A 16,812-nucleotide genomic window follows, 5' to 3' on the forward strand; every position below is an offset into this window, starting at 1 on the left:
GGCATACCAGGCTTGCAATGCGGGATGCTGGTGGTGCAATTGAGAGGGGTTGTTTGAAAGCATACTCAGGCTGGGGGTCACAATACCTGTTTGTTCCCAGGGTGGACCTCAGGAGTGGGCGTCTTCTCATTGTCCATGCACCTGGCTCCCACTTTGAGAGTTGTATATCGATCCAAAGAGCCAGGTTCTCTGCCATGGGAAAGGAAGAGTTCTCTATTGTGCTTCATGTTCCCCTTTTCGCAGGGATTTCAGCAAATGTCTGTGGACAGGTGCCTGCATACCAAGGATGGGTAGAGATGACGGATTTGGGCCATGGCCAATCTCACATGCTGGATAAGGAGCTGGCTCTCTGGGTGGGTGACAGTAGGTCGGGGCTCAGGCTTTGTCAGATACAGCACTAATGGCCAGGGCAGCCAATAAATCTGGGTTCCCTCGAGAGCCAAACAGATTGATCGTCATGTGGGGTTTCTGGACAGAATTACCAGGCACTTCTTTTTTCTATGAGGAAGGCAGAATGCTGCATTGTGGCTCCAGAGTTCCCTAACAAGAGGGCTTAAGGACCAGTAGAGTGAGGATAGAATTCTAAACACAAGCTTCGGTTCAAATCAGTGCCAAACAGAAAGGGAGTTCTAATGTGCATTGGCTTATTCTAGATATCCAGCACCTGAGTAAGGGCGGATGTCAGATATTGCACACACTGGAGTTTGTGTCTATGATGACGGACCAATGTAGTGGTGGCCTCAAGAGGTCATGGTGGATTTCCCATGCTAAAGCTTTTGAGATGATCCAAACAGCAAGGTTTCCTTCTACTGTACAGGTGCAATCTGGTTTGTTTGTTCCAGGGTCCCCTATGTGGAAAGTCTGGGTAGCAGAGCTCTCCCGCAAGGATCTCTGGAAAGCACTCCTCCATTGACCATTGCAACTGAGGAACATGGCAAGTTCGTTCTGGTGGCTCTGGGGCAAAGGACCAAGGCCTTAAGTTGACATGGTATCTCTTGAAGATGGGCCACAATGCTGGTTTGTTACCAGGGAGATCTTAGAATATGCTGGTGGTTAAGGTGCCGTGCAGGTTTCTCCTACCCTGAGGGTTTAGCTCAGATTGAAGGGCACGGTTTCATTCTGGGGACAGGAGGTGGTCTGTTGTGTGGCTCAGCGACCACAGGTTGTTTCCTAAGTTGGTATTCCAGAACAGGCCCCTGAAGACAGATGCCTGAAAACTGAATCTAGGGTATCACTGAGGTTCTAGGGGCATGTCAGGTTCAATATTCTGACTCAGGATCATTGACTTGGCTCTCTGCCTGGATGTAGGTGATCTGGGAGTTTCAAACTGCATATTTTCGCAGAGAGCGGTGACCAATATTGGGGTGGGCTTAGGGGTCTTGCAGCTATCTCCTAATATGGAAGGTTTGGGCACCTGTGAAGGGGACAGTTTCCTTGGGGATGGCAGGCACAGTCATGTGGTGTGGATCCACAGATGCTATTCTGGAGGGCATGCGATCCATGGTTTTAGGAGAGACGTCTGCAAAGACAAATTCGGCTTAGGGTGTGTGGCGAGGTGATCACAGATTCAATGTATAGACCAGGAAAGCAGGTCATTAGGAACTGTAAGTAGTGGGCCTGGAAGAATGTAGCACAGGCTTTTCTATCTGGATTGTGTGTCCAGGATGGCCTCATATTGCTGGTGTGGTCTCGTGAATTCATGGGACACATTTCCTCTCTAAGGATCCTGGCAGCTCCCCATAGTTTGGTGGCTTTTTCGGGAAAGGAAGAGTGCTGTTTTCCAATTTAGGGGTGCCGCAAAACAGGGATTCCAGAGGAGGGCTCTGGGGAGGATTGCCTGGAAAATCCCACCAAGGGTTAGGATTTGGGCCTGGGGAATATCAGACCTGCAATGCGGGATCCTGCTGGTGCAAATGAGAGGGCTTGTTTGAAAACCTGCTCAGACTGAGGGTTACAATGCCTGTTTGTGCCCAGGGTGTCCCTCAAGTGTGGGCATGGTCTCATTGGCCATGTAGCTGTCTCCCACGCTGAGGGTTGGACACCCATCCCAACACCCAGGTTTTCCTGCCATGGGGTAGGAGGAGTTCTCTATGTGTTTCAGGTTCCCCCATTGGTAGGGATTCCACCAAAATTCTGGGGAAATTTGCCCGAATACCAAGGATGGGTAGAGATGACGGACTTGTCCCAGGCGGGTCTCATATGATGGATATGGGGCCCACTCTCTGGATTGCTGACACTAGGTCGTGACTCAGGCTCTGTTGGACACAGCACTAGTGGCCAGGGCAGCCTACAAATCGGGATTCCCTCGAGGGCCGAGCAGATTGATCCTCATGTGGGTTTTCTGGGCAGACACACCAGGAACTTCAATTTTCTGTGTAAGGCAGAATGCTGCCTTGTGGCTCCAGAATTCCTCATCAAGAGGGCTTGGGGACTACCAGGGTGAAGTTGGAATTGTAAACAAAAGCTACGGTTCAATGCAGTACCAAGCAGAAATCAGTTCCAATGTGCTGCGGCTGATTAGAGATATACAACACTTGGGTAAGGACAGATGTCAGTTGTTTGCTCACACTGGAGAGCATGTCTCCCACATTGAGGTTTGGTCACCCATACCAATAACCAGGTTTCTTGCCATGGGGAAGGAGGAGTTCTCTATGTGCTTCAGGTTCCCCCATTGGCAGGGATTCCATCAAAAGTCTGGAGGAAAGGTGCCTGAATACCAAGGATGGGTAGTGATGACAGACTTGTCCCATGGTGGGTCTCACATGACGGAATGGGGCCCACTCTCTGGATAGCTGACACTAGGTCCGGACTCAGGCTCTGTCAGACTCAGCACTAGTGGCCAGGGCACTGGGGCATCAAGGTTCCCTTGTGGGCAGAGCAGATTGATTCTCATGTGGTGTTTCTGGGCAGATTCACCAGGCACTTCTTCTTTCTTTGGGAAGGCAGAATGCAGCTTTGTGGCTCCAGAATTCCCTATCAAGTGAGCTTCAGAACCAGTAGGGTTAGGATGGAATTGTAAACACAAGCTAAGGTTCAATTCAGTGCCAAGCAGAAGACAGTTACCATGTGCAGCGGCTTATTTGAGATATCAAGCAAATATCTGATATCCACCCTTTACTCAGGTGCTGGATTTCCCACACTGAAGCTTGTGTGATGCTCCAATCTGCATGGTTTCCTTCTACTGGACAGGTGGAGCCTGGTTTGTTTGCTGCAGGATCCCCCATGTGGAGAGTTTAGGTAGCAGAGCACTCCTGCAAGTATGCCTGGAAAATACACCTCCATTGAGCATTTCAGCTGAGGAGCATGGCAGGTACGTTCTGCTGGCTCAGGACGAAGTACAAAGGCCGTGAGTTGACATGGAATCTCTTGCAGATGGGTCCCAATGCTGGTTTGTTGCCAGGGAGATCTTAGAATGTGGTGGTGTCTAAGGTGCCATGCAGGATTCTTTTATCCTGAGGGTTTGGCAAAGGTCAAAGAGCACGATTTCGTTCTGGGTATTGGAAATGTTCTGTTGTATGACTGAGGGACCACATGTTCTACTGTAAGCTGGTGTTCCAGAACAGTCCTCTGAGGACAGATGCCTGAAAACCTAGTCTAGGGTTCCAATGAGGTCCTAGGGGCATGTCAGGTTCAATCTTCTGACTCAGGACCGTTGACGTGGCTCTCTGCCTGGATGTAGGTGAACAGGGTGTTTCAGACTGCACATTTGAGTCCAGAGGGGCCTCCAATATTGTGATGGGCTCAGGGGCATTGCAGGTGTCTCCTAATCTGGAAGGTTTAGAAAACTGTGACGGGCAGAGTTTCCTTGGGGATGGCAGCAACAGTCCTATGGTATGGATCCAGAGACCCTACCCTGAAGGGCATGTGAGCCATTGTTTTGGCAGAGAAATCTGTAAACACGAATTTGGATTAGGGTTAGTGACATGGTGATCGCAGGCCCAATGCGTAGACCTGGAGGACAGCTCATCAGGAACTGTAATTAGGGTGATTGGAAGGCCATAGTACAGGATTTTCTATCAGGATTATGTGTCCAGGATGGCTTCGGAATGCAGTTATAGTGTCTTCAGTCCATGGGAGACATTTCCTTTCTAAGGTTCTGGTGACTCTCCATAGTTTGGTGGCTTTCTCGGGGGAGGGAAGAGTGCTGTTTACCATCTTAGGGGCGCCCCAATACAGGGATGCCAGAGAAAGGTTCTGGGTCTGGGTGGCTGGAACATCCCACCAAAAGTTGGGATTTGGGCCTACGGGCGTACCAGGCCTGCAATGCAGGATCCTTCTGGGGCAACAAAGATGGCTTGCTTGAAAGCATACTCAAGGTGTGGGTCACAATGCCTCTTTGTTCAAGGGTGGCCCTCAGGAGTAGATGAGGTCTCCTTGGCCAAGAAGCTGGCTTACACTTTGAGGGTTGGACACCCATATGAAAAGCCAGGTTTTCCTGCCTTGGGGAAGTTCTCTATTGTGCTTCAAGTTCCCCACTGGCAGGGATTCCAACAGAAGACTGGGGACAGATGCATGAATACCACGGATGGGTAGATATGATGGACTTGAGCCATGGCCAGTCAGCATGATGGATATGGGCCCCACCCTCTGGGTGGATGACAGGAGGTCGGGGCTCAGGCTCTGTCAGACACAGCACTAGTGGCCAGGGAAGCCTATAAATTGGGGTTCTCTCAAGTGCTGATCAGATTAATCCTCATGTGGGTTTTCTGGGCCATCTCACCAGGAAATTTTTCTTTCTATAGAGCAGTTAGAATGCTGGATATCTCGAATAAGACTCTGCACATTGGAACTGTCTTCTTCTGCTTGGCACTGAATATAACCGTGGCTTAGGTTTACAATTCCATCCTCACCGTACTCATCCTCATGCCCTCTTGATGAGGAATTCTGGAGCGACAATGCAGCATTCTGTCTTCCCCATAGAAAGAAGATGTGCCTGGTGAGACTGCCAGAAAATTCCACTTGAGGATCTGTCTGCTCGGCCCTCAAGGGAACCCCGATTTATAGACACTACTGCTGTGTCTGACAGAGCCTGAGCCCTAACCTCTTGTCAGCCACCCAGAGAGCCTAGCCCATATCCAGCATGTGAGACCAGAGATGGCTCACGTCCGTCATCTCTTCCCATCCTTAGTATTCAGTCATCTGTCCCAAGAACTTTGCTGGAATCCCTGCCAATGGGGGAACCTGAAGCACAATAGAAAACTCCTATTTCCCCAAGGCAGGAAACGAGGCTTTTGGAATAGGTTTCCAACCCCCAGATTGTGAACCAGGTGCATGGCCAATGAGACTGCCCTCTCCTGAGTGCCACCCTGGGGACAAACAGGCATTGTGACCCTCACCTTGAGCATGATTTCAAGTCAGCCCTCTCAGTTGCAACACCAGGGTCGGGCTTTGAAGAACTGGTACACCACTAAACACAAATCATAACCCTTGGTGGGATTTTTCAGGAGCCCAGACCCAGAGCCCATCTCTGGAATCCCTATTTTGAGGCACACATATGTTGGAAACCATCACTCTTCCCTTCCACGAAAAAGCCACCAAATTACAGGAATTCAGTAGGTTCCATAGAGAGGAAAAGTCTCCCATGGACCCATGAGACCACGCCTGCATTCCGAGGTCATCCTGGACACACAATCCAGATATAAAAGCCTGTGCTTCCGCTTTCAAGGCACCCTAATTACAGTTCCTGACGAGCTGCCCTCGAGCTGCATTAGGCCTGTGATCACCTCTCCAGTAACTCTAACCCGAGTTTGTGTATGCAGACTTCTCGCCCAAAACCGTGTCTCACATGCCCTGCAGGATGGGGTCTCTGTAGCCACATCAGAGGATTGTGCCTGCATTCCCCAAGGAAACTATAGCCGTCACATTTGCCCAAACCCTCCAGTTTAGGAGAAACCTGCAAGGCCCCTGAGCCCATGCCAGTATTGGAGGCCAGTCTGGTTTCAAATGCGCAGTCTGAAACACCCTGATCACCTCCATTGAGGTAGACACCCAAGTCAATGGGCCTGAGTCAGAAGATTGAACCTGACTTGCCCCTAGGACCTCATTGGAACCCTAGATTAGGTTTTCAGGCATTTGTCATCTGTTCTGGAATACCAACTTATGCTACAACATGTGGTCCCTGAGCCACATAAGATAACATCTCCTGTCCCTAGAAGCAAACTGTGCCCTTGGGCCTGTATGAAACCCTCAAGGTGGAAGAATCCTGCATGGCCCCTTAGCCATCAGCACATTCTAAGATCTCTTTGGTAACAAACTGGCATAGTGAAACATCTGCAAGAGATTCCATGTCAAATCCAGGCCTTGGGACTTCGCCCCAGAGGCAACAGAAGGAACATGCCATGATCCTCAGGTGCAATGATTAATGGATGTGTGCTTTCCAGGCATCCATGTGGGAGAGCTCTGCTACCCAAACTTTACACATGGAGGACTGGAGCAACCAAAGCAGACTCCACCTGTCCAGTAGAAGGAAACCTTGCTGTTTGGAGTATCTCACAAGCCTCAGCCTGGGGAATTCTCCGTAGCTCTTGACATGACCACTCCATCATAGACACAAACTCCAGTGTAAGCAAATATCTGACATCCCCCCTTACTCAGGTGCTGGCTATCTCGCATAAGCCGCGGCCCTTTGGAACTGCCTACCACTTGGCACTTAATTTAACGGTAGCTAGTATTTGCAATTCCATCCTCACCTGACTGGTCCCCAAGCCCTCTTGATAGGGAATTCTGGAGCCACAACACAGCATTCTGCCTTGCCCATAGAAATAAGAATTGCCTGGTGAGACTACCCAGAAACCCCACATGAGGATCATCTGTCCAGCCCTCGAGGATCCCTGATTTATCAGCTGCCCTGGCCAGTAGTGCTGTTTCTGACAGAACCTGAGCCATGACTTCATGTCACAACCCAGAGATTGGTTCCCATATCCAGCATGTGAGACCGGCCATGGCTCAATCCATCCTCTGTACCCATCCTTGGTATTCGGGCATCTGTCCCCAAACATTTGCTGGAATCCCTGCCAATGGGGGAACCTGAAGCCCAATAGCGAACTGCTCCTTCCCCATGGCATGAAACCTAGCTGTTGGGATGGGTGTCCAACCCTCAGAGAGGGAGACAGCTGTATGGGCAATGAGACCATGCCCACTCCTATGGGTCGACCTCGGGAAAAACAGGCATTGTGACCCTCAACCTGAGCATGTTTTCGAATAAGCCCTCTCTCTTGCACCACCAGGATCCCGCATTTCAGGGCTGGTATGCCCGTAGGCCCAAATCCTAACCCATGATGGGAATCTCTTGTTGCCCAGACCCATCTCCCAAATCCCTGTTTTGGGGAACCCCTAAAATGGAAAACAACACTCTCCCCTTCCCCGAGAAAGCCACTAAATATTGGGAGCTGCCAGGATCCTTAGAGAGGAAAAATTCCCCATGGACCCATGAGACCACACCTGCATTCTGAGGCCATCCAAACACACAATACAGATAGGTGCCTTCCAGTCACCCTAATTACAGTTCTTGATGAGCTCTCCTTCAGGTCTATGCATTGGTCCTGTGATCACCTCACCACTAAGTGTATCCCAAGTTTGAGTTTGCAGTCTACTCTCCCAAAACCATGGCTCATATGTCCTCCAGGATGGGGTTTTGGAGCCACACCACAGGACTGTGCCTGCCATCCCCAAGGAAAATTTTCCCGTCCCAATTTCCCAAACTGTCTAGATTAGGAGAAACCTCAAAGGTGCCTGGGCCCACCGCCATATTAGAGGCTGCTCTGTATGCAAATGCAGAGTATGAAACACATTCGGCAGACGCCAAAGTCAATGGTCCTGAGTCAGAAGATTGAACCTGACATGCCCCTAGGACCTCCCTGGAATCCTAGATTAGGTTTACAGGTATTGTCCTCAGAGGCTTGTTCTGGAATACCAACTTATGATATAACACGATATAACAAGAACATCTCCTGTTCCCAGAAAGAAACCGTGCTCTTTGACTTCTGTCAAACCCTCCAGGTAGTAGAATCCTGCTTGGCCCCTTAGCCCCAGGACATTCTAAGTGTTCCTTGGTAAAAAAACCAACATTGTAACCCATCTGAAAGAGATTCCATGTTAATTCATTGCCCTTGGTACTTCACACCAGAGCCACCAGAACAAACCTGCCATGTTCCTCAGCTGCAATGAAGAATGGAGGTTTGCTTTCCAGGGATCCATGCAGTAGTGCTCTCCTACCCAAACTTTCCACATGGGGGAACCTAGAACAAACAAACCAGACTCCACAAGTCCAGTAGAAGGAAACCTTGCTGTTTGGAGCATCTCACAAGCCTCAGCGTGGGAAATCCTCCTTTGCTTCTTGACGCCACCCCTCCATTTCTCAGTCATCAGAGATACAAACTCCAGTGTGGGCAAAGATCTGACAACCGCCCTTACTCAGGTGTTGGTTTCTCAAATAAGGTGCTACATATTGGAGCTGCCTTCCGCTTGGCACTAAATTGAACTGTAGCTTGGTTTTACAATTCCATCCTCACCCTACTGGTCTCCAAGCCTTGTTGAGAGGGAATTCTGGAGCCACAATGCAGCATTCTGCCTTCCCCATAGAAAGAAGAAATTCCTGGTGAGTCTGTGCAGAAACAACACATGAGGATCAATCTGCTCAGCCCTTGAGGGAACCCCGATTTATAGGCTGCCCTGGCCACACTTAGGCTGTGCTGTGTCTAACAGAACCTGAGCCCCGACCTCGTGTCATCCACCCAGAGAGTGGGGCCCATATCCAGCATGTAGACCGGCCATGGCTCAAGTCCATCATATCTATCCATCCTTGGTATTCTGTCATCTGTCCCCAGACCGTTGTTGGAACCCTGCCAATGGGGGAACTTGAAACACAAGAGAGAATTCCTCCTTCCCCATGGAAGGAAACCTGGCTGTTGGGATGGGTGTACAACCATCAGTGTGGGAGCCAGCTGCATTGCCAATGAGACCACACCCACTCCTGAGAGCCGCCCTTGGATCAAAGAGGCATTGTGACCCTCAGCCTGAGTATGCTTTCAGACAAGCACTCTCAGTTTCACAACCAGGATCTTGCATTGCAGGCCTGGTATGCCCCTAGGCCCAAATCCTAACCCTTGGTGAGATTTTCCAGGTGCCCATACCCAGTTTCCAACTCTGGAATTTCTCTTTTGGGGCATCCCTTAGGTGGAAAACAGCACTCTTCTTTTCCCGAAAAAGCCACCAAAGTATTGGGAGCTGCCAGGATCCTTAGAGAGGAAAAATATCCCATGGACCCATGAGACCACATCTGCAATCCGAGGCCATCCTGGACACACAATGCTGATAGTAAATCCTGTGCTATCTCCTTCAAGTCACCCTAAGTACAGTTCCTGACGAACTCCCATCCAGGTCTATGTGTTGGGCCTGTGATCACCTCGTCACTAACCCTAACCCGAGGTTATGTTTGCAGATTTCTCTCCTAAAACCATGGCTCGAATGCCTCCAGGATGGGGTCTCTGTATCCAAACCACAGTACTGTGACTGCCATCCCCAAGGAAAATTTGCCCATCACAGTTTCCTAAACCCTCCAGATTAGGAGAAATCTGCAAGGTCCCTGAGCCCACCCTAATATTGGAGGCCGCTCTGGAAGTAAATGTGTATTATGAAACACCCTGATCACCTACATCTGGAAGACACTCAAGTCAATGGTCCTGAGTTAGAAGATTGAAACTGACATGCCCCTAGGACCTCACTGGAACCCTAGATTAGGTGTTCAGGCATTTGTCCTCCGACGCCTGTTCTGGAATACCAATTTATGACACAACATGTAGTTCCTGAGCCACAGAACAGAACATCTCCTGTCCCCAGAAGGAAACCATGCCCTTCGACCTGTGTCAAACCCTACGGGTGGGAGAATCCTGTATGGCCCCTTAGCCACCAGGAAATTCTAAGATCTTCATGGTAACAAACCAGCATTGTAACCCATCTGAAAGAGATTCCATGTTAATTCATTGCCCTTGTTATTTCACACCAGAGCCACCAGAACGACCCTTCCATATTTCTCAGCTGCAATGGACAATGGAAGTGGGCTTTCAAGGTAGCCATGAGGGAGAGCTGTGCTACCTAAACTATCCACATGGAGGACACCAGACTCCCCAACTCCAGTAGAAGAAAGACTTGCTGTTTGGAGAATCTCACAAGCGCCAGCGTGGGACATCCTCCATGGCTTTTTGATGCCACCCTTCCTTTAGTCGGTCATAATAGATACAAACTCCAGTGTGAGCAGACATCTGACATCCACCCTTATTCAGGTGCTGGATATCTCGAATCAGCCGCTGCACACTGGAGCTGCCTTCTGCTTGGCACTGAATTTAACTGTAGCTTGTGTTTACAATTCTATCCTCATCCTCAAGGTCTCTATGGACTCTTAATAGGTAATTTTTGAGCCGCATCAGAGCATTCTGCCTTCCTCATAGAAGGAAAAAGTGCCGGTCAGTCTTCCAAGAAAGCCCACATGAGGATCAATCTGCTCAACCCTCGAGGGAACCCCGATTTGTAGGCTGCCCTGGCCACTAGTGCTGTGTCTGACAGAGCCTGAGCCCCGACTTCGTGTCAGCTATCAAGAGACCGGGGACCATATCCAGCATGTGAGACTGGCCATGGCTCAAGTCCGTCATCTCTACCCATCCTTGGTATTCAGGCATCTGTCCCTAGACATTTGCTGGAATCCAGGTCAATGGGGGAACCTGAAGCACAATAGAGAATTCCTCCTTCCCAATGGCAGGAAACCGGTCTGTTCGGATGGGTATGCAACCCTCAGAGTGGGAGCCAGCAGTATCACCAATGAGACCACGCCCAATCCTGAGGGCTGCCCTGGGATCAAACAGGCATTGTGACCCTCAGCCTGAGCATGCTTTCAAACAAGTCCTCTCAGTTTCACCACCAGGATCCCACACTGTAGGCCTAGTACACCCTAGGCCCAAATCCTAACGCTTGATGGGATTTTCCAGGCACCCTGACCCAGTGCCCGTCTATGTAATTTCTGTTTGGGGGCACAAATAAGATGGAAAGCAGCACTCTTTCCTTCCCCAAAAAAGCAACTAAACTATTGGAGCTGCCAGGATCCTTAGAGAGGTAAAGTCTCTCATGGATCCATGAGACCATACCTACATTCCGAGGCCTTCCTGGACACACAATCCAGATAGAAAATCCTTTGCTACTGTCTTCAAGTCACACTAATTACAGTTCCTGACGAACTGCCCTCCAGGTCTATGCATTAAGCATGGGATCACCTCGCCACTAACCCTAACCTGAGTTTGTGTTTGCAGAATTCTCTCCCAAAACCATGGCTCAAATGCCCTGTTGGATGTGCTCTAGAGCCAAATCACAGGACTGTGCCTGCCATTGCCAAGGAAAATTTTCCCGTCACAGTTTCCCAAACCCTCCAGTATAGGAGAAACCTGCAAGGTCCCTGAGCCCACCCCCTTATTGGAGGCTGCTCTGGTCGCAAATGCACAGTCTGTACACCTGATCACCTACATCCAGGCAGACACCCAAGTCAATGTTTCTGAGTCAGACGATTGAACCTGACATGCCCCTCGGACCTCATTGGAACCCTAGATTAGGTTTCCAGGCACCTGTCCTCAGGAATGTGTTACAATGCTGAATAGTTACCAGGGAGATCTTAGAATATGCTGGTGCTTAACCAGCAGGATTCTCCTACCCTGAGGGTTTGGCACAGGTCGAAGAGCACGGTATCCCTGGAATACCAACTTATGATAGAACATGAGATCCCTGAGCCACACAACAGTACATCTCTTGTTCCCAAAAGGTAACTGTGCTCTTGGACCTGTGTCAAACCCTCAGGGTAGGAGAATCCTGCATGGCCCCTTAGCCACCAGCACATTCTACGATCTCCCTGGTAACAAACCAGCATTGTGACCTATATGCAAGAGACTCAGTGTCAACTCAAGGCCTTGGTACTTCGTCCCAGAGCCACCAAAAGGGACCTGCCATGTTCCTGAGCTGCAATGGTCATTGGGGGTGTGCTTTCCAGGCATCCATGCGGGAGTGCTCTGCTACCCAAACTTTCCACATGGGGAACCCTAGAGCTAGCAAACTAGACTCCCCCTGTCCGGTAGAAGGAAACCTTGCTATTCGGAGCATCTCACAAGCCCCAGCGTTGGAAATCCTTCATGGCATCTTGACGCCACCACTCCATTACACCCAAACTCCAGTGTAAGCAAACATCTGACATCCGCCCTTACTCAGATGCTGGGTATCTCGAATTAGCCTCTGCACATTGGAACTCCCTTCCGCTTGGCACTTAATTGAACTGTAACTTGTGTTGACAATTCCATCCTCAACCTGCTGGTCCCCAAGCACTCTTGATGAGGAATCTGGAGCCACAACACAGCATTCTGCCTTCTCCATAGAAAGAAGAATTGCCTGGGTGGCTCAGTTGGTTGAGCAGCTGCCTTCAGCTCAGGTCATGATCCCGGCGTCCTGGGATCGAGTCCCGCATTGGGCTCCTTGCTCTGCGGGGAGCCTGCTTCTCCCTCTGACTCTGCCTGCCACTCTGTCTGCTTGTGCTCGCTCTCGCTCGCTCTCTCTCTGACAAATAAATAAATAAAATCTTAAAAAAAAAAAAAAAGAACGAAGAATTGCCTGGACAGTCTGCCCAGAAACCCCACATGTGAATCTATCTGCTTGGCACTTGAAGGAATTCTGATTTATAGGCTGTCCTGGCCACTAGTGCTGTGTCTGACAGAGCCTAAGCCACGACCTAGTGTCAGCCACCCAGAGAGCGGGCCCCATATCCACCATGTGAGACTGGCCATGGCCCATGTCCGTCAACTCTATCCATCATTGGATTCAGGCACCTTTCCCTAGACTTTTGCTGGAATACCTGCCAATAGGGGAACATGAAACATAAAGAAACTCCTCCTTCCCCATGACAGGAAACCTGGCAGTTGGGATGTTTGTCGAAACCACACAGTGGAAGCCAGCTTCATGAACAATGAGACCACGCCAACTCCTGAGAGCCACCCTGGGCACAAATAGGAATTTTGACCCTCAGCCTGAGCATGCCTTCAAACAAGCCCTCTCAGTGGCACGGCCAGAATCCCGCATTGCAGGCCTGGTATGCCCCTAGGCCCAAATAATAACCTTTGGTGTGATTTTCCAGGCACCCAGTATGAGAGCCATTCGATAGAATCCCTGTTTTGGGGCAACCAAATGACGGAAAACCTCAAACTTCCTGCCCCTGAAAAAGCCACCAAACTTGGAGAGCTGCCAGGATCCTAAGAGGGGAAAAATCTCCAACAGACCCATGAGACCACACCTGCATGCCGAGGCCATGCTGCAAACACAATCCAGATAGAAAAGCCTGTGCTACCGCCTTCTAGTCACCCTAATTACAGTTCCTCATGAGCTTCCCTCCAGGTGTACGTAGTGGGCCTACGATCACCTCACTACTAACCCTAACCCGAATTTGTGCTTGAAGACTTCTTTCCCAAAACCATGGGTCACTTGCCCTCCAGGATGGTGTCTCTGGAGCCAGAGCACAGGACTGTGCCTGCCATCCCCAAGGAAAGTGTTCCTGTCTCAGTTACCCAAACATTTCAAATTTGGAGAAACCTGCAAGGCCCCAGAGCCCACCTCAATATTGACAGCCTCTCTGCACACAATGCCCAGTCTGAAACACCCTGATCACTTACATCCAGGCAGACAGCCAAGTCAATGGTCCTGAGTCAGAAGTTTGAAACTGACATGCCCCTAGAACCTCATTGGTACCCTAGATTAGGTTTTCAGCATCTGTCCTCAGTGAACTTTCTGGAAAACCAACTTATGATACAACATGTGGTACCTGAGCCCCACAACACAAGATATCCTAATCCCAGAAGGAAACCGTGCTCCTTGATCTCTGCCAAAGCCTCAGAGTAGGAGAATCCTGCATGGCACCTTAACCAACAGCATATTCTAAGATCTCCCTAATAAGAAACCACCATTGTGACCTCTCTGCAAGAGATTCCATGTCAACTCAAGGCCTTGATACTTCACCCCAGAGCCACTAGACGGACCTGCATGTTCCTTAGCTGCAATGATCAATGGACGTGCACTTTCCAGGCATCCATGCGGGAGAGCTCTGCTACCCAAACTTTCCACATGGGGATTCTGGGGCAAACAAACTAGACCACCTGTCCAGCCGAAGGAAACCTTACTGTTTGGAGCATCTCACAAGCTTCAGACTGGTAAATCCTTCATGGCCTCTTGACACCACCCCTCCATTTGTCCGTCATCATAGATGCAAACTCCAGTGTGAGCAAACATCTTACATCCACCCTTAGGTGCTAGATATCCCATATAAGTCGCTGCACAAAGGAGCTGCCTTCTGCTTGGCACTGAATTAACCCGTAGCTTATGTTTACAGTACCATCCTCACCGTACTGGTTCCAAGCCCTCTTGATAGGGAATTCTGGAGCTACCACGCAGCATTCTTCCTTCCCCATAGAAAGAAGTAGTGCATGGTGGGTCTTCCCAGAAAATGCACATGAGATTCAATCTGCTCGGCCTTTGAGGGAACCCAGATTTATGGGCTTCCAGGCAACTAGTGCTGTGTCTGACAGAGCCTGAGCCCTTAACTAGTGTCATCAACACAGAGAGCGGTCCCCATATCCAGCATGTGAGACTGGTCATGGACAAAGACTGTCATCTCTACCCATCCTTGGTGTTCAGGCACCTGTCCCCAGACTTTGGCTGGAATCCCTGACAATGGGGGAACCTGAAGCACAATAGAGAATTCCTCCTTCCCAGGGAAGGAAACCTGTCTGTTGGTATGGGTGTCCAACCCTCAAAGTGGGAGCCAGCTAAATGGCCAATGAAACCACGCCCTCTCCTGAGGACCATGCTGGGCATAAACAGGCATTGTGCCCCTCAGCCTGAGAATGATTTCAAACAATCCCTCTCAGTTGCACCATCAGGATCCCACATTGCAGGCCTGGTATGCCACTTGGCCCAAATCCTAAGCATTGGTGGGATTTTCCAAGCACCCTGACCCAGATCCTGTCTCTTGAATCCCTGTTTTGGGGCACACATAAGATGGAAAACAGCACTCTTCCCTTCTGTGAGAAAGTCACCAAACAATGGGAGCCGCCAGGATCTTTAGAGCGGAAAGATCTCCCATGGAACCATGAGTCCACACCTGCATTCCGAGGCCATCCTGGACACACAATCCAGATACAAAGGCCTGTGCTACCGCCTTTGAGTCACCTGATTTACGGTTCCTGACGAGCTGCCTTCCAGGTATGTACTGGGCCTGCGATCACCTCACCACTAACCCTAAGCCGAGTTTGTGTTTGCAGACTTCTCTCCCAAAACCATGACTTACATGCCCCCCAGGATGGCATCTCTGTAGCCACACCACAGGACTGTGCCTCCCATCCCCAAGGAAATTGTGCCATCAAAGTTGCCCAAACCCACTAGATGGGAGAAATCTGCAAGGCCCTGATCCACCCCAATTTTGGAGGCCGCTCTGGACTCAAATGCACAGTCTGAAACACCCTGATCACCTACATCCAGACAGACACCCAAGTCAATGGGCCTGAGTCAGATGTTTGAACCTGACATGCCCCTAGTACTTCATTCGGACCCTAGATTAGCTTTTCAGTCACCTGTCCTCAGAGGCCTGTTCTGGAATACCAACTTATGATTCAAAATGTGATCCCTGAGCTACACAACAAAACATTTCCTGTCCCCAGAAGGAGCCGTGCTCTTGGACCTGTGTCAAACCCTCAGGTTAGATGAATCCTGCTCAGCCCCTTAGCCACCAGCACATTCTAAGATCTCCCTGGTAACAAACCAGCTTTGTGACCCATCTTCATGAGACTCCATGTCAACTCAAGGCCTTGGTACTTCGCCTTAGAGCCACCAGAACGAACCTGCCATGATCCTCTGCTGCAGTGGTCAATGGTGGTGTGTTTTCCAGGCATCGATATGGGAGTGCTCTGCTACACAAACTTTCCTCATGGGGGACCCTGGAGCAAACATACCAAAATCCCCCTGTCTGGTTGAAGGAAACCTTGCTGTTTGGAGCATCTCACAAGCCCCAGCTTGGGAAATCCTCCGTGACCTCTTGACGCCACCCTCCTTTTGTTAGTCATCATAGACACAAACTCTTGTGTGAGCAAACAGCTGACTTACACACTTACTCAGGTGTTGAATATATCCAATCAGCTGCTGCACAGTGCAACTGCCTTCCGCTTGGTAGTGACTTTAACAGTTGCGTGTGTTTACTATTCCATCTTCACCCTCCTGGTCCACAAGCCCTCTTGACAGGGAATTCTGGAGCAACAACAGAGCATTCTGCCTGCCCCAAGAAAGAAGAATTGCCTGTTGATTCTGCCCAGAAACCCCACATGAGGTTATTATTTCTTATGAGGATCCACCTGCAGGGCCCTCTATGACACCCTAATATCTTAGGTGACCATGGAACTAAGGCTATCTCTGACAGAGCCTGAGCCACGACCTCCAGTCATCCACCCAGACAGTGGGCCCCATTTCCTGCAGGTGGGACTTGTTGTGGCGCAAAGCCGTCATCTCTACTCGACCTGGGTATTCAAGCCTCTGTGATCAGTCTGTAGCTCAAATCCCTGACTATGGGGTACCTGAAGCACAAGGGTACTCCTTCTTCCTGATGGCAGGAAATCTGGCTGTTGGGATGGGTATCCAACCCTCAGAGTGGGAACCAGCTGCATGGACATGAAACCACGGCCACACATGGGAGTCGCCTTGGGCACAAACAGGCATTGTGACCATCAGTGTGAACCTGCTTCCAAACACACC

This window comes from Neovison vison, chromosome 2 (assembly GCF_020171115.1).
Source record: "Neovison vison isolate M4711 chromosome 2, ASM_NN_V1, whole genome shotgun sequence".
NCBI classification, from domain to species: domain Eukaryota; kingdom Metazoa; phylum Chordata; class Mammalia; order Carnivora; family Mustelidae; genus Neogale; species Neogale vison.